We start from the raw sequence: 26,799 nt of genomic DNA, 5'->3' as shown, positions 1-26,799 counted from the left end.
AGTGTAGGTTAGATGGGCTTGAGATTGGTATGACAGGTCGGCACAACATCGAGGGCCGAAGGGCCTGTACTGTGCTGTAATGTTCTATGTTCTATGTACATTCCTCAGTGCTTGCCTAACATTGTGGCAGCCTATCTTCCCCCAGTTTAGTACTTTTATCTGAGGACTACTTTTGTCCTTGTCCAAAAATAACCTAAAACTTACAAAATATGGTTACTGATTCCGAAATGCGCCCCCACCCCCACCGCCGCCCCGAATCTTCACCTGGCTGGGCTCATTCCCCAGTACTAGGTTAGTATGGCCCCTTCCCTAGTTGGACTATCTACATGTTGATTCATGAAGCTGTATTGGATGCCCTGAATAAATTACCCCCTCATCCAAGCCATGGTACCAAGGGAGTCCCAGTCAATATGGGGAAAGTTAAAATCACCCAACACAGCAACCATGTTTTGTATACATTTTTTCATAATCTGCCCTCATACCTGTTCCTCTGTCTCCCGCTGGCTGTTGGGAGGCCAGTAGTACAACTGTATCAAAGTGATTGCACATTTCCTAGTCCTGACCTCCACCCCTATGGCCTCGCTGGATGACCTCTCCAAGGTTTCCTCCCTCAGTACAGCTGTGAGACTCTCCTTCATCAGTAACACAATTCCCCAACTCTTTTCTGTCCCTCTCTTCCACATCTGAATCCCAGAACATTATGCTGTCAGTCTTGACCCCCTGTAATAGACACAATATCATAGTTATACGCATTAATCCAAGCTCGAAGTTCATCTGCCTTATCTCACATAAAACAATTACACCTCAGACCACAGTCCTGCCGTGTTCAGTAATTTGCATTGTTTGTTTTTCCTCTTCGCTGACCTGGCATTAGTCTCCAACTCCTCCTTGGTCATTTTATATGTTGTGCATTAGTTTCTGCCTCCCTGGCACACTAGTTTAAACCCTCTCGAGTGGCACTAGCAAACCTCCCTGCCAGGGTATTGGTGCCTGGTATTGGTTGAGAAACACATCAGCCCTGATTGAATGGTGTGGGCTGAATAGCCTAACTCCGCTCTTACCCCATATGGTCTTTGTTCCTCTATTCACTGCCCCTCTTCTATACCCAGGTAGCTGACTTCGTTTGATACGGATTTTAGCCTTGAATATTACACTACGTGATCTCTGTGAACCGATAATCTTTGTAAGTCTCAGATACCTTTGTAACCACCTGCTTCAGAGAAACGCCCATCAATTCTCTTGGATAAACAACTTTTTTTGAACTGCTATAAAGCTTTCAAAATCATTTCTTCTTTAACTCACTAACCCAGGTAGATATGACATAAAGTTATGTCAATTTTTGACTTTACTATGGAATGCCAGATCATTAATATTCTTTAAGGATGTAAGATATTGGTAATTCTGATTATTTTTGATGAGGTGAGAGCACTGAAGGCCCTAAGTATGGATGAATACGCCATTTGTAATTTCTACAAATATGAAGCACACTTTTGTCTTTAAGTTCAAATGAGTAAAAAATAGGTTACTGTTCCTCTTTCCTCTGCTCCTTGTCCTGGGAAGGATCCTCTAAATTATCAAAATCTGCTGGACCCTTGAGCATAATCAAAATAATTCATTGCATATATCAACTGGATTTGGCAACTCATTTCCTCCATTTCATTAAGATAATTTGAAATAACTTAGTTTCTGATTTCACCCAGAGACAGTAAGTTACAGATTCAAAATCTGCCACAAACTGCTGTCCAATGGAGAATTATAAAGTCCCTTATCAATGTTTCCCACCGAAAGCATTGCTATTTTCTACTGGTGACCTTTTGATAAATATTCTTTATTTGCAGCCCTTTCACCTTCCAGGGATTGTTCTAAGTCATAAATCATATGATTTAAAAGCATGGTTCTGAGTCTAGTTGACTGGACCATTGCCTGCTTTTGGAGTCAGTAACCTGTGAGAATTTAAACCTGTTTGTAATGATTTAAAGGTTCCAGTAATGTTGATGTGAATGAAAATTTCACCTTGGGTGCAGATCCTGAGTCAAATAATTGATCAGAGAACTGGTTCTTTCAGCATCTGCCTGAGGAGGGCGCAATACACACTGTTGCACTGTTTGCTCATATATTAAGCAGCTCACCATATTGGTACCCTTCCATGGACTGGAGAGAGACCCACTTGCTTGTTTGTATTCAAAAAGAGCACTAAGTTAGAACTGGGAATATCAGGCCCGTTGGCTAACCTTTGGTTATAGGCTAGTGCTAGACAGCAGAATTAGAAACACAACATACAATCACATAAATAGACAGAGAATATTAGGCAATCTAAGCATGTTTCTGGTAGAGTGGATCCATTATTTAACAGGAAATCATTGTATTACACACACTTGCTTACAATGCAGAACCAGATTTTAAAGCTTAACCTGAACCATCTCCCTCTTCATTCCATGTAATCTCACAAACATACAAACATACCTCTGATGAAGGGTCTAGGCCCGAAACGTCAGCTTTTGTGCTCCTGAGATGCTGCTGGGCCTGCTGTGTTCATCCAGCCTCACATTTTATTAACATATCCTGCTCTTCATTTTTCCCTTATCTACTTACTATGTTTCTCCTTAAATGCACCTGTTTCCCCTTAAATTACATCCTAATTATATCATCATCGTTATATTGCTCTTGATCCCTTTTCTCATTTTATCTCTCCTGACTCACACACTATTCCTTTTATTCTTTCTCCAATCCTGCTTTCGCTGCCTCTAGACATGTATAAAGTCTGCTGTATCTCTAACTCTTTCCAGGTCGGATGAAACAACATCAACCTGAAATGTTAATTCTGTATCTCTCTCCATAACCGCTGCCTGACCTGGTGTGTATTTACAGAATTTCTTACTGCTTTTGTGCCCTGACCAATGTCTGTCCCTCGATCAACATCATTTTAAAAATGTCTATTGTGCCGTTAACATATTGAAGCTATTGAAGCTTGCTTGCACAGGCTGACTGCGGCATTTCTTACTTTGCAACAATGTAAAAAATTCTAGATCTTCTTGAATTATTTTATTAGTTATAAAGCACTTTGCAAATTTTGAGTTTGTGAAAGCAGCTATATAAAGACAACTTTTCCTTTTCTCAGGGCAGCAAACTCAGAAGACCAAGAATTAACTACAGGTAAAATGTCCCTCATCCTGATCTTTGTAACTTCTAGAATCATAGAATCCCTACAGTGTGGAAAGATGCTGTTCAGCCCCTTGAGTTTGAACAGCACCCCCCAGACTTAGCCCCTGAGGCTATCCCCATTGTTTCCCCATTGCTAGCCCCTGAGGCTATCCCCATTATTTCCCCATTGCTAGCCCCCGAGGTTATGCCCATTGTTTCTCCATTGCTAGCCCCTGGCGTTATCCCCATTGGTTCCCCATTGCTAACCCCTGGTGTTATCCCCATTATTTCCCCATTGCTTGCCCCTGTCATTATCCCCATTGCTAATCCACCGAGACAGCACATTTTTGGACTGTGGGAGGAAACCAGAGCAAGCCCACACAGACATGGGGAGAATGTATATACTCCACAAAGTGAGCCCACCCAAGCCTGGAACTGAACCCAGGCCTGAGGTATTGGGAGGCAGCAGTGCTAACTACTGTGCCACCATGCCTATTATAATCGTTGTCGAGCAATTTTTTTTTCTCTCCTGTAAACTTCTATTCATTGTGGGAGTAGTGGGAAGAACCAGCACAGAGGATGGGAAGAGATAATTGCAGTTGTTGTGTTGTCATTGGAATGGCAAGTTGGAGGGGTTTAACTCGTTACTGCTGCTCTGTTCTAGGACTGCATTCTATTTTAGGAGTGGCGACTCCTCTTTGGAAAGTGTAACTAAATCTCGGGGTAGTTTATTGATGTAAGCATAATGTCACTATTTTCAGGATGTCAAACAATAGGGTGTACCTTTTCATTAGATTGAAAAGTAGACTGTGGAAAAAAAACGTTATGAATGTAGAAACCAACCATTGAAAAATCGGCTGTTTTCCACAAGTTCACTTTTACCAACTTAAAAGACGTGTGATATGATGAAAATTTGAGTTACTGACAAGCCATAACAATCAATTACAATCAATGAACCCACAACAGACGCAAGACACAGGGTGAGGAAAACTCCAACAGTGGAGGGTACTAATATTTAGATTGTGCCTGTTATATCCCATTCCATCAACTGAAGTACTGAATCAGACAGTCAGACAAGGGGGATCAAGCTTAAGTCATAATGCTCTGTTTAGTTACTGCCTTCCTGTTAGGGTGTGTTCAGCCTAGTTGCAGTCTAATCACGAGTTGTGTTTTTTTTGTTGGTCACCAGCACATTTTATCCATCTGTGAAGAAACTTGATCACAGTCAGACACTAATAATGTATAAGGCTGTCAGTATAGATTTTCTAGCTTGCCAGCCATACCCTGGTCGGTGGTAAATATTTACAATTACACTATTTGTTTTTAAATTTAGAATTTGTGGTTGGTGTGCAACAAACAGAATAAGCCTTGAAATCCGCTCTCAGCATTTTGCTGATACCTATAAATTACTCAAGCATTCATATTTTGACATCAGAAACATACTAATTTACAAGCCTTGTGGGGATCCCACAGATCTTATTACCTATAGTTATTAACTGCCTAATTGCTGTAACTATTCTAATAGCAATTAGACACATTGCTGTTCTGCCATAGCAGTTATATAGGCTTGGAACGTGAAAATTCCATTTTAGGGAATGTTGTTTCACGCTCATTTTATTCTCTGACAATTGTCCAGGGTAATAAACTTTGCAGGACCATTTGCCATGTCAGTACTGCCAGTTTTTACAGTGGAAAAGAAGGTGCGGAAATCATGTTAAGGAGGAAATACTTATATAATATCTTATATTGGACTTATTAACTTCTGATATTAAAATGTGAAACTGATTTTCTATTGGAATAGCTTTGTTCTCCATTTTGCAAAGGAGTAATGGTGATGAGCAGGTAACACTTTTGGTGGGTGAAGAAATAGGCTCAGAGCTTTGGATGAGATAAAGTTTTTAGAAAGAAGGCAAACAGCCAGTAGGGTAACAAAGTGTGAAGCTGGATGAACACAGCTGCAGTTCCCATTATCACTGAAACAGCCAGTAGAGATTTGGAAGAATCAAGTCTGGAAATAAAGAAAACAGTGGCAAATGAATTGAGTTAGTGATGGAATGGCAATGTACAGAGATAAAAATGGTGGACTTGAAATGGAGGGAATTTGATGTCAAAATGAAAGTGGATGTAAAACTACAGATGTAGAGCTGGATGAACACAGCTGGCCAAGCAGCATCAGAGAAGCAGGGCCTCCTCCTCCTCCTCCTCTGATGCTGCTTGATCTGCTGTATTCATCCAGCTCTACGCCTTGTTATCTCAGATTCTCCAGCATCTGCAGTTCCTACTGTCTCAGTAAAGCTACAGATGGTTTGATTCAGCCCAGGCCAGTGTCCAAGTAGGGGCTGGAGTCAGTGACAAGATTTCAGAGTTGGTGGCTGATGAGAACAGATTTAGTGTGTCTCATGTTTGACTGGAATAATTTACAGTCCATCCAAAGAGTGGAAGATAGAGTCTGATAACACTGAGGCAGTCAAGGTGTTGAGAGAGAATCAGACGTAGATATGATCATTGCATGTGTGGAAGTCAAGAATGTGTCTCTGGAGGATAGCGAAGCATATAAATGAGGAATATAGAGTCATAGAGTCATATGGCACAGAAACAGACCCTTCAGCCCAACTGGTCCATGCTGTAATTAATCGCAAACTAAACTAGTCCCCCCTGCCTGCTCCATATCCCTCCAAACCTTTCCTATTCATGTGTATATCCAAATGTCTTTTAAATGTTGTAATTGTAAACAACATGAATAAAAATCTTATATTAGTAAAATATAATGACTGTAATAGAGCATAAAACCTAAAACTGTACAGCACAGGAAAAGGTCCTTCAGCCCATAATGTTGTGCCAAAAATTGATGCCAAATGCAACTAATCTCTTCTGCTGGCCATTGGTCCATAACCCTCCACTCCTTGCATTTAAGCCAAGTCCCTTAAATGCCCCTATCATATCTGCCTCCAAGACCACCCCTGGCAGTGTGTTCTAGACTCCTACAACTCTCCGTGTAGAAATCTTGCCCCTCATATCTCCTTTGAACTTTTTCCCTCTAACTTTAAGTGCATGCCCCCTAGTATTAAACATTTCAACTCTGGGAAAAGATTCTGACTGTCAAACCTATCTATGCAACCCATAATTTTATAGACTTCTATCAAATCTCCGCTCAGCCTCCACTGCTCAAGAGAAAACAACGCGTGTTTTTCTAAGATAACAAGGTGTGGAGCTGGATGAACACAGCAGGCCAGGAAACATCAGAGGAACAGGAAAGTTGAGATTTCAGGTATGGACCTTTCTGAAGAAGGACCCAGACCCAAAACGTCAGCTTTCCTGCTCCTCTGATGCTGCCTGGCTTGATGTGTTCATCCAGCTCCACACCTTGTTATCTCAGACTCCAGCATCGGCAGTTCCTACCATCTCTGAGCAGGTTTTCTAACCTCTCCTTATAGCTCATACCCTTTAATCCAAGCAGCATCCTGGTAAACCTCTTCCGCTCCCTCTCCAAAGCATCCACATCCTTCCTGTAATGTGGCAGCCAGAATTGAATGCCATACTCGAAGTGTGGCATAACCAGAATCTTATAAAACTGCAACATGACACCCTGACTCTTGTACTCAATTCCCCAACCAATAAAGGTAAGCATGCCACAAGCCTTCTTTATCATCCTATCTACTTGTATAGCTAGCTACCCTCAGGGAGAAGGGTCTAGGCCTGAAACATCAGCTTTCTTGCTCCTAAGATGCTGCTTTGCCTGCTGTGTTCATCCAGCTCCACACCTTGTTATCTCGGATTCTCCAGCATCTGCAGTTTCTGTAATCTCATATACTCTCAGGGAGTTCTGGATTTGAACCCCAAGATCCTTCTGTACATCAATGCTGTTCAGGGTCCTGCCATTAACTACATACTTTTCCCCAACATTTGATCTGTCAAAGTGCAGCACCTCACACTTACCAGGATTAACCTCTACCTGCAATTTCTCCACCATATTGGCATCTGATCTATATCCCACTGCATCTTTTGACAAGTCTACACTATCTGCAGCTCCACTGATCTTTGTATCGTCTTACTAACCCACCCATCTACATTTTCATTCAAGTCACTTATATATATCACAAACAGCAGGGGTCCCTCTACAGATACCTGTGGAACACCACTTGTCATGGATCTCCAGCCTGAAAAATACCCTTCCACCACTACCCCCTGGTCTGCTTTATCTTTGAGTGGTCCTACCTTCTGCCTAGTTATCCTCTTGTTTTTAATGTGTATATAAAAGGCCCTGGGACTCTCTTAAACCCTATGTGCAAAGGTCATTTCATGGCCTCTCCTTGCTCTCCTAATTCCCTGCTTGAATACTTTTCTGTCTTCCCTACATTCCTCACAGTCACTGTCCAATTTTAGCTTCCTAAACCTTACATATGTTTCTTTGTTCCTTTTGACTAAATTCACAATCTCCCTTATTATCCAAGCGTCCCCTACCTTGCCATCCCTGTCCTTTTTCCTTACTGGAACATGCCAGTCTTGAACTGTCCTTAGCAGGTATTTAAACTGTTACCATATGTCAAATGTGGAGTCTCCTGTTAACAGCTCCTCCCAATTAACACTCCCTAGCTCCTGCATAAATATAATTTGCCCTCCCCCAATTTAGTACCTTCCTGCAAAGTCCTGACTTATCCTTGTTCATAGCCATCTTAAAACATAAGGAGTTATGGTCACTGTTACAAAAAATGCTCTCTCACTGAAAAGTCAGTCACCCATCCAGGCTCGTTAGCCAATGCAAGGTTCAGTATGGCCCCTCCTCTAGTTGGACTGTTTCAAGAACCCCTCTGGGATACACATAACAAATTCTGCCTCATCTAAGCCTCTTGTTCGAAGGGAGTCCCAGTCAATATCGGGGAAGCTAAAGTCACCGACTGTGACAACTCTGGTCTTATTGCACCTTTCCATAATCTGCCTAGACATTTGTTCCTCAATGTCTCAGTGGCTGTTGGGGGGCCTATAGTATAATCCAATGAGACTGATTGCACTCATCTTATTTTTGAGCTGTACCCATACTGCCTCAGTGGGTGAGCTCTCCAATATGTCCTGTCTGAGTGCAGATGTAACATTCTCCCTGATTAGTAATGCAACTCCTTCACCTCTTTTACCTTCCTGTCTATCTCGTCAAAAACAACAAAACCCTGGAACGTTGGGCAGCCAGTCCTGTCCGTCCCTCAACCAAGTCTCTGTAGTAGTCACAACATCATTGTCCAATATACCGATCCAGGCTCTAAGCTCAACTGCCTTACCTTTAATATTCTTTGCCTTGAAATAAACACACTTCAGCCCATTAGTACCATTTATATGTCTCTGCCTGTCCTTTATTTCTGATTTACTGGTCTTAACATCTACCGTCCCCTCAATCCCTCCACTTGCTCACCTGCTGCCCTGGTTCCCAGCCCCCTGCCACTCTTCCTGATAGATAAATCTTCCTGATAGCACTAACGACCTGCAAGGATGGTGGCTCCCCTCCAGTTTAGGTGCAACCTACCCCTCTTGTACATGTCACCCCTGACCCAGAAGAGGCCCCAATGATGCAAGAACCTGAAACCCTGCCCCCTGCACCACCTCCTTAGCTACACATTCACCTGACCTATCTTTCCACTCCTTGCCTCACTAGCATGTAGCATTGAAGTAACCCAGAGATTACTACCCCTGAGGTCCTGTCTTATCTAACACCGCAGAAGCTCATCCTTCTTTCTACCTCGTACCAGTGTGTACCACAACCTCTAGCTGCTCACCCTCCCGTGCTAAGAATTTTGTGCAACTGCCCATATAACTGTTAAGAAAAAGCTATAAGATTTTAGAACTAAGCCTGCAATCCCAAGAGCAGCTGCAAGATCCAAGATAACAAAGTGTGGAGCTGGATGAACACAGCAGGCCAAGCAGCATCTCAGGAGCAAAAAAGCTGATGTTTCTGGCCTAGACCCTTCATCAGCAAGATCCACACTGCCTCCTTTTTTGAAGGATTGATCGTTGGAGAATTCTCCTAAGTGAATGTTGAAGAGTGCTGATGAATGACAATTATCACAGTCTGGCTATAATTCTACTTGCAACAATGAACCAAGCAAGACGCACATACACCAGGCTGGACAGAGGAGTATTGTTGATTATGTCAAAAGCTAAACAAGGACAGATATTGCACCAAGGTCACAGTTATAGATATTGTCATTCTCTAGGTAAGGAACATTTTGATGAGCTGGCAGCAGTGGGAACCTGTTTACCTAGCCCAGTATGGGACTGTTCCAGAATGTGTTTAAAACCTGTAATTTGATCTGAAGCAAAGCCTGCAAGACACTGAGTGCTGATTAACTGGTTCATATCTGCAAAGTCGTCAACAGTGTTCTGAAATGCAAGTTTGTATTCATTTGCTGCGGTCTTGAATGATCTTTTTGAACTTGAGCCAAGCCATTGTTCTTGTGGAAGAGCTTTCAGCATAGCAATGCCCTGATTGTTAGGAAATTTGTAGGTCATTTTCTCTTCAGTTTACAGTGTGCTTACAGACACTAGAAGGAGATTGCGTATTTGGAGACTAGTTTCAAACTAATGGAGAAGTTGGCACTTCACCAATCAACTCCTGGATTTGTTACCCAGCGAAGACCTCGCTCAATGCACTCAGCTCGCAGCTGACTTTTGAACATTTTTACAGTTCAGTGTCAATTTGTTTCTGGTTCCTCAGTCAGTACACTGGGGATAAAATACAATGTATACAATGAACATTCAACTGTCTCAAGACTAATTCTTATATTGAGGGTGGATTTGCTTTAGCCTCTGACCTGCTGATGTCACAAGCACTAGATCAGTGCTCAAGTACATCAGACATAGTAGGAACTGCAGATGCTGGAGAATCTGAGATAACAAGGTGTAGAGCTGGCTGAACACAGCAGGCCAAGCAGCATCACAGGAGCGGGAAGGCTGATGTTTCGGGCCTAGACCCTTCTTCAGAAATGGATTTCTTAATTTTTCTGAATTTCACAAATTGCATTTCTGAAGAAGGGTCTAGGTCCGAAACGTCAGCCTTCCTGCTCCTCTTATGCTGTGTTCAGCCAGCTCTACACCTTGTTATCTCAGGTACAGTAGACCCACTTCAGAGACTGGTTTTATGCTGTTCCCGCTTTGAGTGTATGTTTTTGTTAGTTAACATTTTGAACTAACTCTAGCAGTGATTCTGGTTCTTCTCTTGTTCTGCTGACTGCGCCATATTCCTGCGCCACACATGTTAACCAGCTAATTAAGGGCAATTGCCTGGCCTTAATTTTGAATCTGTTGGGAGGAGATTAGGGAATGGAAGGGAAGGGAAATCCTTGCTATGCTGGGACTGAGCTGCTCTCTGAGGTGGGCCTTCCTCCTGAGTGAGGTCTCCAGCTGTGGGCAATGTACTCCATACTGACTCCTCAGCTGGCTGTGCAGGAAAGCCTGCCAACCATAAAATTCTGTTCATGGGGAATTCTCAAAGATTAAAATTAGAATTACCACTATTTTTATTCCCACAAAAAGGTTGAGAAAATGACAGCATAGACTTAAAGCAATTAGTTAAATAAGCACAAGTGATATGAGAGACACCTTTTTCATGCAAAAAGTGGTTAATGTCTGAAATACACTGTCTGAGAGAGTTCACATGATGTGAGACTTATTGGCAAGGCCCATCCCTAACTGCCTTTGAGAAGGTACTAGTGAGTTATGTGGTGCAGGGACACCCACCTTGCTTATAGGAAGGGAGTTTAGAGAGGCTGGTTCAGTGAGGCATTCATGCAGGAACAGAGTGGTTATTTGACAAGGAACGTTGTGCAGGATTACAGAGACAAATTTAGAGAATGGCACTTGATGAGAAGCACTGTAATATCTGTACTGTAACATTACTGTGATCTCTGTAGCTGCTGCATATTCGATACAGGCCATCAAGTCCGTTGGGCATGTTAATTTTCAGCCCTGTTAGTTTCTCCAGCACTGTTCTTTGTTGCTAATGGCATCACCGAGTGTCACCACAGTGAGGAATACACTGAGGACATAGGCTTACAATTCAGTGTTCTCAGTAAGGTTGTTATTGTCCGTCAGCTTGGAAATATTGCTCTTGCAGTATAGTGACAGACCACCGGTGACTTTGGAACCCAGGTAAATGTATAACCTCCAGCTGAACATTGTCAGTGCTGAAGGATGGAAGTTTTGCAACTTCCTGGATTCTGGCATTTGTTGTCTTAACGCTGATGGTCAATCCAAACTCTTACACACGTGAGAGTTAATTCATTTGCTGCTGCAGATATTCCTTGCTGTGGAATGTTAGGGCTGCATCATAAGCACAGAGCAATGTTTTGGTGGAAATTTAGCTTATCTTTGTTTTAGACTTCAGTCTAGCAAGGTTTCTATCATTCACCCTTTGTAGATGACCGGAAGGCATGACTGCAGCGAAGAGAACAAAGTACCAAACAGAGATAATGGGAACTGCAGATGCTGGAGAATCTGAGATAATGAGGCGTAGAGTTGGATGAACACAGCAGGCCAAGCGGCATCTTAGGAGCAGGCAAGCTGATATTTCAGTTATTTGACTGTGAAATTCAAAGAGTTCTGATCTTCTCCCATATCAATGTGCCTGCTGGATTGCCGTATTCATATGATCACTGCCATGAGGCACTGCCTGGGGACTGCAATCTTGTAGTCAGTTTTAAATAAAATCTCAGTACTGTTGCCTTAAAACCACATAATATGGGGCCAGAAGTGGAGCTGAGGTTAGGTATTGAAGAACTGTAAGAGCACTCAGTATTAACAGAGAGACACAGGAATGTTCAGACCGGAAAAAAGTTCTACAATTAAGGCAAAGAAACCGAAAATGTATATGAATACAGGCCAACGCTGGATAATACACAATTTTTGAGGGTGTAAATTTTTCTCTCCCAGCTTCAATTAAAATGAAAAGTGATGTGAAACAGAACTTGTACATATTTCATAGGCAATGGCCAAATAATGAAATTGCAGCCTTTGTGCTTAAGACAGCTGAGCAATTATGTGTAGCTATAGTGTTATCACTGATGTGAAAAGACTGTTTCAAGGTGTATTACATCCTAAATGTCTCTATACAACAGGGTAAAAATACATAATTTCAAAAGCCTTAAAGTTACATGTTGAACTATTTGAATCCAGGACCAGGAGTCATAGTTCAAAAATAAGGTAGTGCCCATTTAAATCAGAGATGAAGACACATTTTTCTCCCTCAGAAGATTGGTGAGTCTTTGGAATTCCCTTCCTTGAAAGGCAGTGGATGCAAATCTTACGGTATTTTTAAGGCAGATGATAGATACTTGATCACCAAGGAAATAAAAGATTTTTGGGGATATCCAGGAATGTAGAGTTGAGGTTAAAATCAGATCAGCCATAATCTTATTGAATGGTGGAGCAAGTTCAAAGGGCGAAGTGATCCAAACTTATTCCTTGTTCATACGCTCGTATGTAAGTGAACACAACTTATAAATAGGACATGTTCAATATTAGGGCCCTAGATCAAAAAAGAATGCAGAATCCAATAAATTTGAACAATGGAAAGATGTTGCAATTAAAGGCAGGATTGTATTAGGCTTAAGAGTCCTGCAGAGAAAGCACACGTATATAAAGAGGAGGAATGTACTATCAGAAAAGTAATCAACATGTGCAGATACAGTAAATTTGTAAAGTGGCCACTAGAGCAAATTTCTAACAGAACAGACCATGCCTTATGTTGTCCAGGTCCAAAGGGCAGAACAGCCACAGACAACAGGCAGAATGCACATGCTCTGGGAGATATCATACAAAGGAGATGAAAGTATGTCCAGCATAGGAAAAGTGGTGTTTATTACTCAAATGAAAAACCAACAACAAAGCACTGTGTACCATTAAGAGACTGGTGTGATTTAAATGCAATGCAGTCACTGATGAGAATAACTGCTAATGCAGAGGAACAATCATGGATACATTGGGTAAATTGGGTGACCCAAAATGTACATGATGATAATGCATGTAATTTTTTCTTATTTCTTACTTTGTGTATGAAGAGGGGGTGTTTGGGTTATAAATGCAATTGACTGATGTGTCAGAGATAATGGGAACTGCAGATGCTGGAGATTCCAAGATAATAAAACATGAGGCTGGATGAACACAGCAGGCCAAGCAGCATCTCAGGAGCACAAAAGCTGACGTTTCGGGCCTAGACCCTTCATCAGAGAGACTGATGTGTCTCCTGGTTTGCTGTAGTCATGTGACCTCTACCCTATTGCACTGACAGTGAGTTTCCAATAAAGGCACAGTACAGGACCAATGGTAATGTTGAGAGTTGGTAACACACACTGTGGATTTCTGAAGAAAGGTCCAGGCCCGAAACATTAGCCTTCCTGCTCCTCTGATGCTGCTTGGCCGGCTGTGTTCATCCAGCTTTACACCTTGTTAACAAGGTATATCGCAATAAACAACTGCACCTCCCAGTCGTGAACCATTTTGGTTGCCCTTCCCATTCCTCAGATGACATGTCCATTCTGCGCCTTCTGCAGTGCCACAATGATGCCACCTGAAGGTTGCAGCAACAGCAACTCATATTTCACTTGGAAACCCTGCAGCCCAATGGTATCAATGTGGATTTCACAATCTTCAAAATCTCCCCTCCCCCTACCGCATCCCAAAACCAGCCCAGCTTGTCCCCGGCTCGCTAACCTGTTCTTCCTATATAGAACATAGAACGTTACAGCACAGTACAGGCCCTTCGGCCCTCGATGTTGTGCTGACCTGTCATACTGATCTCATGTCCATCTAACCTACACTATTCCATGTACGCCCTCTCACTTCTTCCCACCTCCCACCTCCAGCCACACCCCCATTTCCTTCATATTAACCTCATCCTGCCCCTTGACCTGTCCGTCCTCCCTGGACTGACCTATCCCCTCTCTACCTCCCCACCTATGCTCACCTTTGCTGGCTCCATCCCCGCCTCTTTGACTTGTCTGTTTCCTCTCCACCTATCTTCTCCTCTATCCATCTTCTATCCACCTCCCTCTCTCTCCTTATTTATTTCAGAACTTCCTTCCCCTCCCCCATTTCTGAAGAAGGGTCTAGGCCAGAAACATCAGCCTTCCTGCTCCTCTGATGCTGCTTGGCCTGCTGTGTTCATCCAACTCTACACCTTGTTATCTCAGATTCTCCAGCATTTGCAGTCCCTATTATCTCTCTACACCTTGTTATCTCAGTTAAGCTATCTGGCTGAGTTTATTGTTCTGAACAAATGGAACTCTTATTGCTTCAGGCAAAGTTAAGAAGTTAAATATTGTACGGTTCCAAGGCTGTACCTGAATAGATTCATTGTGACTGTGTGAAAACAATCAAGTTACATAACAAAGGCAATACTTGATCACCTGGTTAGGTGGTCTGTGCCCTGTACTTTACAACTGTGTTCCAACGGGGTTGGTTCTGCAATATCTGACAATATATTCTCATATGCTGAGTCAATAATGTCACTGTAATCTGGTTTTGCAGAATTTGTATGTCTGTTGTTGTTGGCAAATTGCATCTCCAACTGTTCTGATGTGAGACCGGCCTTGATGTTCAGGAAAGGTTCACAAATCCAATGTGGCTTTTGCTGGTGGATTAAGAGCTCCCCAATTTCACAACCAGAAATTTCCAGGTGTGACTCAGTGGTATCTCTGCAACTTTCTAGTGGGGGAGCACCTCACCTATCAAGAACATTTGGCCCTGGATCTTTAGGTAGATGACCTCCAAGGCAGACTTGAGGTTACACAACAATGCAGAGTCGCCGAGCAGAGGCTGATAGTCACGTTTGTACCTATGAGCATGGCCTCAACCAAGATCTTGGGTTCTTATTGCACTACAGGTGACCCTACCACACCGTACCCTATCACGCACACTCATGCACATGCACGCATACACACTCTCTCACACAAACACACGCACACACTCACTCAGACCCTGTCTCATACACACACTTTCTGGCAAACACACACACACACACACACACACACACACACACACACACACGCACGCACACGCACTCTGTCTCTCTCTCTCTCTCTCCCTTACACACTCAAACTTACACACTCAAACTTACACACACACACACACACACACACACACACAAACACACACACACAAACACACACACACACACACACACACACACACATAAATCTATGGAGTGAATTTGCATTTGCACATACTATGTATTTTGTTCAAAAAGCACACAATTTGTAGTCAGTCTTCCTACTTTGGAAATAAAACCAATCTGACTCCAAGTTAAAACACAGACAGATTCTAAACAAGGTCTCACACCTAAAATACACTGTCTGATACACTAATTAAACCTTTAGTTATCTGGGGTAAGTGACTTGAAAGAAATTCTGGGATTCGCAAATTAATCAATTGAAACCTGCATCTCCTTTCTAATTGATTAAAGATTTAACAGCCATCTTAGGTTTGTTCAATGCATTTGCATCAGTTCTATGTTCCCTTAATCATTTACTCATAAATTCTGCATCTGATGCCACTTCTCTCACTAACATCTGAAGAAGGAATGAGGCTCCGAAAGCTTGTTTTTTCAAATAAATCAGTTGGACCTGGTGTTGTGTGAGTTTTGAACTTCCCATTCAGACAATAATGAGGTTCATGTTGTACTCTAGGAACCCGAGACAAAATATTGCTTGAAATTTCACAATTGTTGGAAGTACTGTCTTTTAAATAAGATGCTAAACTGATCTTCAGTCTACTTAGAAATGGTGCTATTTCTAAGAAGAAGAGAGGAATTCTCCCCAGTATTGTGGTGAATATAGATTCTGTACACCAGCAACTTGAAAACAGATCAACTGGTCATTTTCATCATACTGTTTGTGGGACCTTTCTGCATGTAAATTGACTATTGTGTTTCCTTTATTATAATACTAACATTAAACATGTATTTATACAGTACCTTCAATGTAACAAAACACCCCAACACACATATCTAGAGATCCCAAATGAAATTTGACACCAAATCATGCAAGAAGTTATTCAAACAGATGATCATCAACTTGGCCAAAGATACATATTTTAGGGAACATGTTACAGAATGAAAGAAATACAAAATGGTGAAGAAATTTAATGAGAAAACTCCAGAGTTTTGAATTGTGGCTACCAATGGAGGAATGATTAAAATTGGGAACGCTCAGGAAGCTGGAATTGGCAGAGTACAGAGGTCTCTGGGTTGTACTCAGGTGGAGAAATCAGAGATTGGGAGGAGTAATGTCATGAGCGGTATTTGTGAAAAAGGATGAGAAGCTGTTAATTAAGAAGTTGCTTAAATGCAAGCCAATATGGAATAGTAGATACAGGGGAAACAGTTTATTGGGACTTGTTGGGAGTTAAGCCAAAGGCAGGAGAGCTTTGAGTGATCTCAGGTTTATGGAGGATAGAAAGATGGCTGATACTACGGGAATAGTTGCGGTCAGAGTGAAAAGAAAGAATGAGAGGTCAGCAGCAGATGAGGTGGTGAAGGGGAAGTGTCAGGCACTGCTATGGACATGGAAATAGACAAAATTATTGATAGAGGTGGAAATCTGATCAGAAACTCATCTTGTTGTCAAGTATAACACTAATTGTGTGCTCAGTCTGATTCAAATTCAGGCCATTGCCAAGAGAAATAGAATTGGTGGCAGGGTAATGAACTTCGTCCAGTGGCATCGAAGCTTTAGTTGAGGGATCTTTCTACTTATTCGATACAAGATGTTTTGCAAACAGATAGACAACTTAAAGGCAGTCAATTGGTGGAGAGAGATGTTGGTAAGGTACAGCTGGCTATCATGAGCTATCATGAACTACTGTTGTGCTTTGGCTGATGTCACTGACAGATGGCAAATAAATAGGAGGGGACCATGGATTGCAAAGTAATAGTGCAGCAATAAAAGGAGAATCCATTGTTCGTATTTCACAGGCTGTGACTGCACCGATAAGAACAGAATAAGTTGATTGCAACCTTATCCAGCTGGATGAAAGTGAAAGAATGTTGGAGCAAAGTTTCAATAGTCAATCTTGCCAAAGGCTGCAGGCATGTTGAGAAGGATGAGGATGGGCACCTAGGTTCCTTTGTACATCAATATTTCCCAATCTATCGCCATTCAAAGACTGCTCTGCCAATCTACGTTTCCCATTGAAGTGGTTAAATTTACACTGATCCACGTTATACTTATTTGTGTTAGACTGCATCTGCCATGTACTTGAATCTCCTGTGTATCAGCGATAGGACACCCAGTTTAGAGCAAGGTCAGTACTTCAGACCACCTTAAAGATGGATTTTGAATCATGGCCACTGAGCAATGCTGCTGCAGGCCCACAATGTTGTAGCACCAGCCACTTTTTCCCACTGGTTTCATTACTTTCAATTGGACAGAGGGCCAGTCTGAAGCACCAGTTTCATTCAAAAAAATTTGAAATCATTGCAGAAAACATCAGGTCTGGACTCTGATTAAATGTTACTCTGCGAATGCTGGCCCAAACAAATGTGTTTATTGGTAGGAAAGATGAAGCAGTGAAGCTTAGAAAACTTCTTATAAGGATTTTATTTCTTTCATAGAACGATTGGAAACAGGAGCAGGAGTAGGCCATTTGACGCCTCAAGCCTGGTCTATCTTTCAGTATGATCATGGCTGCCTATTGAGCTCAGCACCCTAATTCCTGACACCTCCATATCCCTTGATCCCTTTAGCCAGAAGAGCTATACCTACCTCCTCTTAAAAAAAACTAATATTTTGACCTCAGCCACTTTCTGAATTTTACAAGCTCCCCACTCGCTGGATAAAGATATTTCTCCTCATCTCAGTCCTAAAAGATCATAGAACCCATACAGTGTGGAAACAGGCCCTTTGGCCCAACAAGTCCACACCAACCCTTACAGCGCCCCACCCAGACCCCTCCCCCTGTAATCCACCTAATCTACTCATCCATGAACACTATGTGCCATTTAGCATGGCCAATCCACCTAGCCTGCACATCTTTGGACTGTGGAAGGAAATCAGAGCACCCAGAGGTAACCCATGCAGACACGGGGAGAATGTGCAAACTCCACACAGATTGTCACCCAAGGGTGGAATCGAACCCAGGACCCTGTTGCTGTGAGCCACCTTGCCACCCAAAAGGTTGACCCATTATCCTTAAACCATGAACCCTGGTTCTGGACTTCCCCACCATCAGAAACATCCTTCCTGCATCTAACCTGACTCATCCTGTTAGAATTTTATAGATTATTTTGTAATAAATGTAGACTTGTCCCAGCTTGTGTAATAAAACAGAGTAAGTTAACCAATCCCATACTTCCAGCAGAAAAATATAGGCCAGGTTTGTCATTACATTTGCAGCGCCAATTCTCCATACCGCCCTCCCTTGGCGCAGATCAGCATGCTGGGAGAACAGGATCAATTGTTATTTTGTTTTATAATTTGAACCAGAATGTTTAAAAAAGATTCATTTCCTTGGTCCAACAATTGTCCTTACTCTGCTGTTCTTCTCCATGGGGCAGAAAAGCCCAGCTGGTGTGGCATGTCTCATACCGTTCTCCCACATCTCCGAAATTAATGTTACAGCTTGTTTTAATCGTGGCTGTTTCTTTTCCGACCTGCAAGAATATTGAGACCTGTGAAAGGATAAGAATTTGATCTCAGAGTCTCGGTGGAAGAGGAAGCATCAAAGCATATTAAACAGCATGTGCTGCACAGAGGAAAATCTGCTTGGCCTATCTGGTTCATTCTAGTATTTCTGTTCTACACAAACCTTTTCCCACCCTTTTTGACAATAATCTTGATTTACAACATTTCCTAATTGCTCAGTAAAATAAAGGTTAAAGTTTGCTGGGCACCCATGATGTGTGCCTATTTACTTTGTAAAATAAAAGTTTGAACGCTTTCTAGCTACCTAATCACACTGAGCACTTGAAGTGTTCTACTCATAAAACACACATAACCTTGACAATATTCCACTCCAAATTTTAAGTCAGTGAATAATTCTCCCGAGCAAAGTAGGATTCAGTGACAAATGAGTTAATAAATCAAAAGGCACTTGTTTGAACAGAAGCATGTGCATAGAGAGATGTATTTTTGTATTTAACCCCTAGAGTATTTACAGTGATAGCAAAAAGGTGTTTGAATGTAGACAGCCTTGTGTTCAAGAGGACTCTTTTCTTTTTAAACACACATTATTCCTCACGTAAAGAGCTGGGGTGGAATTAGAGAAGTGAGCCTGTTTATAGAGTGTCTGGTTTGCGTGCCATACCCTTCCTGTTGCATTCTAAAAATATGCCAATGGAGAAAGGTGGCTGATAGATTCGAGTCATTGAGTGCAGATTTATTAATAAGATTTGAATTGTTGGCCTGCCAAATTGAGTGAACAGGACTATCATCATCAAATCATGGAACCCAGGTGCAATATGCCTGGGATCAAGAGACCTTTCCTGTGTGTCAGGGCTGTCTGAAAATATGCTTTAAGGTCAAGTACAGCATCAGAAGTGATTGTGCCAGAGCTGTAAGAGGTATTATATGAGCATGATTCAAGTGACACAGATCAATTAACTGGGAAAACATTTTCCAAAATTCTTTAACAAATTATTGGGTGTTCTTTGAAGACAATACTATTTCCTAATATATATTTTCAAATATTGTTATGTCCGTAGAGAGAAACCAAGCCATCAAAAATATGTGGCAGAAAGATGAGTAACTACCCAATAGTATCTCTCCAAAATGGTGACAGCTCAAATTCCCTATCCAGCTGTTAACATCTGTGGAATGTGATCTTTCTGTGGATATGAGTTGTTTGTAACAGGAGCAACAACTTAATTTATTTAGTAACTTTAATGCAATAATAGGCACAGCTACAATAGATCTTGGACTGAGTTCAGATATAATTTGTTAGCACACCCAACATTGACAGGTGAATCAATGCTTCATCGAAGAAATAAGATTCATAACAAAGGGGGAGAGAGAGAGAAATGCAGACATGAAGCGAAAAAAATTTGCAGAACTTAGTGCCAAGACAGCTGATGCCTCAGGTACTGTGAATAAAGACAGGGATTGACAAGAGACAAAAGTTTGAGGAATGTAGAGTTCTCAGAGGATTGCAGAGCAGGAGAAGTTTGCAATGTTAGGTGGCTTATATTGATTTGTATTATATCATCAATTGTACTCTGATGTCATCGTGGATGGGAAGAAATGTTAAATGGACACAGTAGGGCGTGCTCTTCTATGGCTCTTGTTAAGGTGCATTGTTGGGTTGCAATTAGAGGAGCTCTCCCTTTCTCCTAATCAGTGGCATACCTGACATGGGAGGGCTTACTTTGTGTAAAACATGAAAACATATTTCATACTTGCGCCTTAGTGTTCCTCATAATTACAAAAACAACAAATCAGGAGTGATCCCATTAAATAGCCCCTGTAGCCCTGTGCAAAAGCGACTGTATAATGTTCAATAAAGTGAAATCTATTCCAGTCTGAGTCAGAAGCAACATCTTCTTAGAGTTTTCTCTCTGGAGCATTCTTATGTTCCGTTTCAAGGCAAAATCTACTTTGATGTATTTATACACTCTCAAACCTCGTTTACCTGGGTCTGCAATCTATCATGTCACTTTCGATCATAAATCTTTTCATTCCCAAACAGACTTCTCATGGAGAAATTCATTTTTGGCAACATTTTTGTGATAGGAAGGCTTTTAAAAAGCCTTTTCCAAAGAAAAACAGCCACCTGTCACTGTAGGCTTCATTGCCTCTAAATAGTGGGTGAATAGGCCACAAATGTATCATAGCTTGGAGGTGGGTGGAGGGGCATATCGTCACATGGGATCATGAGGGGCTGCCCCTTAGCATGGGGGCATTTTACTGGGGTAAAGTTCCATGACACCGAAGCAGTTTGAATTTTATTCTCATCCCTCGTTCTCCTAAACTCTAGTGAGTAGAATCCCAACAACTCAACCTCTTCTTATATATCACTCCCGTTGTCCCAAGAAACAATTCAATAATCCCTCGCTGCACTCCCTTTATAGCAAGCGCATCCTTCCTCAAATAAGGAGACCGACACAGCACACAATGTTCCAGGTGTGACCTCGCCAGTGCCTCTGTGGCTTGCTCAATGTGACTAACAGTAGCCACCACCCCCCCATCTTGCACCCCCCCCCCCAAATTCCCCACCACCCCAGCAATGAAGATCCCTTCCTTAGAGACACGTTCTCCCAAGGCAGGCAAGCTGAGCTGGAAAGCTCCTAACTTTTGCTACCTACCTCCAGTCTGCAAATCTGGGGCTATTAACTCTGTTTCTGTACACAGATGCTGCCTGACTTTGTATAAATCTATTCTCCCGGGAAGGTTCTTGGGACCTTTTAAAACATTAAGAGTGATATAAAAAGTGAGCTGTTATTGTAATTACACATTGAGGAGACATGCATTTTTGTAAGAGTGAAGCAGCTACACAGGATTATATGCATGCTAAGCAGCAGAATTAGCCAGTGATAAGTGATTCCACAGTGACTGGATCGGATCAAAACTCTGCTGAGGGATGCATTATGCTTGGGGAACCTGCCACCAAGGCGTAGTGGGGAGGGATCACTGCCTGAGGTCTTCCTGTTGAAGTTAAATGGGGTCCATTAATAGCCCTTCCTGGTACCTCAAATCCATGGAAATATAATCGTGTTCAAGTAAGAGATACCCTTGGTTTGTCCAATGTTTGTCTGTTTCCTTGATATGCTACCGTACAGAACTGAACTGCGTTTGTGAATGTACAATGAAGATTTTTTTATCGATGATATATTTTTAAATATTAAAAAAATCAGAACTCTGGAGTGCTGTCAAACCCTGTTGTGAATGGTGGTGGTTAATTATATGAAGAACCAGAGAGGGGGGTGGGGAGAATTCTTCACCAGTTGTTATAACTAGCACAAAAGAAACTGGTTGTGGGAAGCCAATAATCTGTTTCATTACATCTCTGCAGGAATTTTTTGGTTGTGCCCCAAACCTACCCATCTTCATCAATGACCTTCCTGCCATCACGTGATCAGAAATGTGAACATTTGCTGATCATCATTACTCAATGTTCAGCATCGTTTGTGGCCCCCCAGATACTAAAACTGTCTGTGTCCATGTGTAGACACACCGGAACAAAATTTACTGACAAGCGGCAAGAAATGGTTGTGCCAAACATGTGCTGGGTAATGATGGTCTCCAACAAGTGAGAATCTAGCTATCATCCTTTTCCATTCGAAGGCATTACCATTGGAAATAATCCCTCACTATCAACATCCTGGGCATTACCATCGATCAGAATGGGTCAGCTACATAAATAGCACAGCCAAGAGGAGATGGGAAAGTGGGAGTTCTGTGTTAAGTAACTTATCTGGCTCCGCAGGGCCTGTCTGCCACCAGCAGGGCATGGGTCAGGAGTATGATGCATTGGCTCCCACTTGCCCGGATGAGTGAAGTACAGGAATGTCATGCTGTGGCTATACAGGACATTGGTATGGCCACTTTTGGAATACTGCATTCAGTTCTGGTCTCCCTGCTATGGGAAGGATGTTGTTAAACTTGAAAATATGCAGAAACAATTGACAAGGACGTTAACAAAGTGTGGAGCTGGATGAACACAGCAGGCCAAGCAGCATCTCAGGAGCACAAAAGCTGATGTTTCGGGCCTAGACCCTTCATCAGAGAGGGGGATGGGGAGAGGGAACTGGAATAAATAGGGCAAGAGGGGGAGGTGGACCAAAGATGGAGAGAAAAGAAGATAGGTAGAGAGGAGAGTATAGGTGAGGAGGTAGGGAGGGGATAGGTCAGCCCAGGGAAGATGGACAGGTCAAGGAAGCGGGATGAGGTGGTAGGTAGGAAATGGAGGTGCGGCTCGAGGTGAGAGGAAGCAATGGGTGAGAGGAAGAACAGGTTAGGGAAGCAGAGACAGGCTGGGCTGGTTTTAGGATGCAGTGGGGGGAGGGGACGAGCTGGGCTGGTTTTGTGATGCAGTGGGGGGAGGGGAAGAACTGGGCTGGTTTTGGGTTGTTATCTTGGATTCTCCAGCATCTGTAGTTCCCATTATCACTGACAAGGACGTTGCTGGGGCTGGAGGGTCTGATCTATAGGGAAAGGCTGAATGGACTGGGACTATTTTCCCTGGACTGTCGGAGGCTTAGGGGTGACCTTATAGAGGCTTATAAAATCATGAGGGCCATGGATAGTGTGAATATCCATGATCTTTTCCCTAGAGTCCAAAACTAGAGGGCACAGGTTTAAAGTGAGAGGGAAAAGATTAAACGGGACCTAAGGGGCAATTGTTTCACACAGAGGGTGGTACGTGTTTAGAATAAGCTGCCAGAAAATGTGGTACAGGCTGGTACAATTACAACATTTACAAAGCATCTGGATGGGTATATGAGTAGAAACGTAGAAACACAGAAGATAGAAGCAGCAGGAGGCCATTCGGCCCTTCAAGCCTGCTTTGCCATTCATCACAGTCATGGCTGATCATCCAACTCAATAGCCTACTCCTGCATTCTCCCCTTAACTTGTGATCTAAATCATCCCAAATGCTATATTTAGGCACCTCTTGAATACATTCAATGTTTTGCCATCAACTACTTCCTGTGGTAATGAATTCCACAGGGTGACCATTCTTCGGCTGAAGAATTATCTCATCTCTGTACTAAATATTCTCCGCCAAATCCTTGGACTGTGACCCCTGGTTCTGAACACACCCACCACTGGGAATATCCTCCCTGTATCTACCCTGTCTAGTCCTGTTAGAACTTTATAAGTCTCTATGAGATTCCCCCTTTTTCATCTGAACTCCAGCGAAAACAATCCCAACCAAGTCAAATTTTGAGATGTTACATTTTGTTCTCTTATCCAAATCATTAACAAATATTGTGAATAGCTGGGGTCCCATCACCGATCACTGTGGCACCCCACTAGTTACTGCCTGCCAATTTGAAAAGGACCCATTAATTCCTATTCTTTGCTTCCTCTCTGTCAACCAGTTTCCTATCCATCACAATACACTTCCCCCAGTCCCATGTACTTTAATCTTGCACAATAAGATCTTAGCGGGGACCTTGTCAAACACTTTCTGAAAGTCTAAATATACCACATCGACCGCACCCCTCCCCCCGCCACCTTTATCAACTCTACTAGTTACAGCTTCGTGGAATTCCAACAGATTTTTTGAGCATGATTTCCCCTTCATAAATCCATGGTGACTCTGTCTGATCCTGCCACTGCTTTCTAAATGCTCCGTTATAAAGTCCTTGATAATGGATTCAAGAATTTTCCCCGCTACTGATGTTAGGCTTACTGGTCTATAATTCCCTGTTTGCTCTCTACTTGTCTTTTTAAATATTGGAGTGACATGAGCTAACCTCCAATCTGCAGAGTCTGTTCCAGGGTCCATAGAATCCTGGAAGATGACCATCAATGCATCCGTTATTTCTAGAGCCACATCCAAAAGTAGTCTGAGATGTAGATTATCAGATCCTGGGGATTTATCTGCCTTCATTCCCATCAATTTTCCCAGCACAATTTCTCTACTAATATTAATCTCCCTCAATTCTTCTGTCTCACTAAACCTCGCATTCTCCAACATTTCTGGTATCTCATTTGTGTACCCGTTTACATCAATCTGTACAATTAGTTCATCCACTTTATGGCAAATGCTTCGCACATTAAGGCACAAAGCCTTTAAGCTTTTCTTTTTAATATTGTTTATTTCACTCTTATTTTTCTCAATAGTCCTGTTTGAATTTTGTCCTTGGTTTCTCTGCCTATCACTTTCCTTATTCTCTTTTCTACCTTTTGTTTTGGTCCTTGCCCCCCCTCCCGGACTCCTTACATTAGTTTCCATTCCCCTGGCATATTAGTTTAAACTCTCCCCAACCACTCTAGAACAGACTCCCCCTAGGACATCAGTCCCAGTGCTGCCCAGGTATAACCCGCCCAATATGTACGGGTCCCATCTCCCCCAGGAATCTGAAACCCTCCCACAACACCATCTTTTTAGCCACATATTCATCCAGTATAAACTGTCATTTCACCTCTGACTAGCACGTGACACTGGTAGTAATCCTGAGAGCACTACCTTTGAGGTCTGATTTCTTAGCTTTCTTCCTAGTTCCTTGAATTCTGCCCTTAGGACCCAACTGACAGAAGTTGTGAGGACTTACCTACCTCAGCAACTCACAACTCACCTCAGCAGGGCAAGTCTACTCACTTTCCCTAGCTTGTGGAAGGGTGTGGAGGGATATGGGCAAAGTGCTGGCAAAGGGGTCTATATTAATTTAGGATAGCAGGTCGGCATGGTCGAGTTCGACCGAAGGGTCTGCTTCCATGCTAGACAATTCTATTACTCTATGACACTATAATGGTTGGTCAGGAACTATGATTTTCTTGAAATATTTTTGGTTGGTGAATGAGCCAGGCTTGGTTCAACTCCGCCATCCTGGTTGCTGGTTCAAAGTTCAAACTACATTGTAAAACCTTTCCACACTGTCTCTGACAGCAGGGCAGCATTAATGTTTAAATACATTTTATTGTCAATATTTGGAAACATCTGACACGAATAACTTCAATGGAGCCACTATTCATAAAAATAATCCAATCCTTTCACTCAGAAACTACCAGCTGACCCATTGCTTGGAACAGTTTCAATTCGTCCATTACCAGACCCAGTATAAGTGATCACTAGGCATTTCCTTTCTTGAGAAATGTTCCTATTAATGCGTTACCATCTGCACATCATTGTTCAATGGGAGAGAGGCCAGATGCTAATGTTAAGTGAATCATATACTGAAACTGTATTCTGAATGCATTAATTCAGATGGAATCAACAGTTTCAGAAGAATGCTCACCAATACTGCCTCAAGGTAAAAACGAGGTGTGCAATAACTGATGTGCTTGCAGGCAATGCCTATATCATGACTATGAGTTAAAACAAAAATAAAACACACTTAAGCCACAATGGTGTTGCTTTCTCTTTAACATGGTACAATCTGCACTGTCAATGTTTAGTGCTGAATGTGCACAAGGCTAACTAAGAGGGGAATTGGAATTATCCTAAGCGATTTAGATGAGAATAAAAGATTATCTAATAGCCTGATTGTGCTGGCAAGGTTACATGCTTAAATCTCTTGTCAAGATTGATCTACTCTTTTATTTGATAAGATGGATGAAATCAATATCATTGATTTTATCATAGGATCAAAGAATCATAGAACTGTACAGCATAGGAGGAGGCGATTTGGCCTACCATGCCTGTACTACCTGTTTGAGAAAACTACCCAACTAAGTTTACTCCTCCAGTCTGGAACTAGAAGGGTTCTGAGGAAGGGTCACCAGACCTGAAATGTTAACTCTGTTTTTTCCTTCGTGGATGCTGCCAGACCAGCTGAGCTTATCCAGCAACTTTGTTTTTGTTCCTGATTTACAGCATCCGCAGTTTTTTTTCAGTTTTTATTCAACATCCTGGTGAATCTGCTCTAGACCTTTTCTAGAGCGATCACATCCTTCCTTTATTGTGGTGACTGGGTATATTTACATTATATTAGCTCCATCATAAGCTCCTTGCTGTGGTATCCAATGCCTCAGGTACTAAAAGCAAGTATCCTATATGCCTTCTTAACTACCTTCTTCA

General features: G+C 42.2%; 1 protein-coding gene across 2 annotated transcripts in view; it reads right to left on the bottom strand.

Annotated features, from left to right (window-relative positions):
- The window catches only part of best4 (bestrophin 4), an 88,224-nt gene that overhangs the window by 33,553 nt on the left and 27,872 nt on the right, over positions 1-26,799 (bottom strand). Inside the window, exon 3 of one of the 2 annotated variants that reach the window (XR_009446067.1) lies at positions 18,654-18,787. The exons of the other annotated variant lie outside the window; for it this stretch is intronic. The gene's annotated coding sequence lies outside the window, so the exon portion shown is untranslated. Of the gene's footprint in view, positions 1-18,653; positions 18,788-26,799 lie in introns of those variants that run through there. 2 annotated transcript variants of the gene reach the window in all.

Source organism: Stegostoma tigrinum, chromosome 8 (assembly GCF_030684315.1).
Source record: "Stegostoma tigrinum isolate sSteTig4 chromosome 8, sSteTig4.hap1, whole genome shotgun sequence".
Classification (NCBI taxonomy): domain Eukaryota; kingdom Metazoa; phylum Chordata; class Chondrichthyes; order Orectolobiformes; family Stegostomatidae; genus Stegostoma; species Stegostoma tigrinum.
The sequence above is the reverse complement of the archived record's forward strand: the minus strand, read 5'-3'. Positions and strand labels throughout refer to the sequence as shown.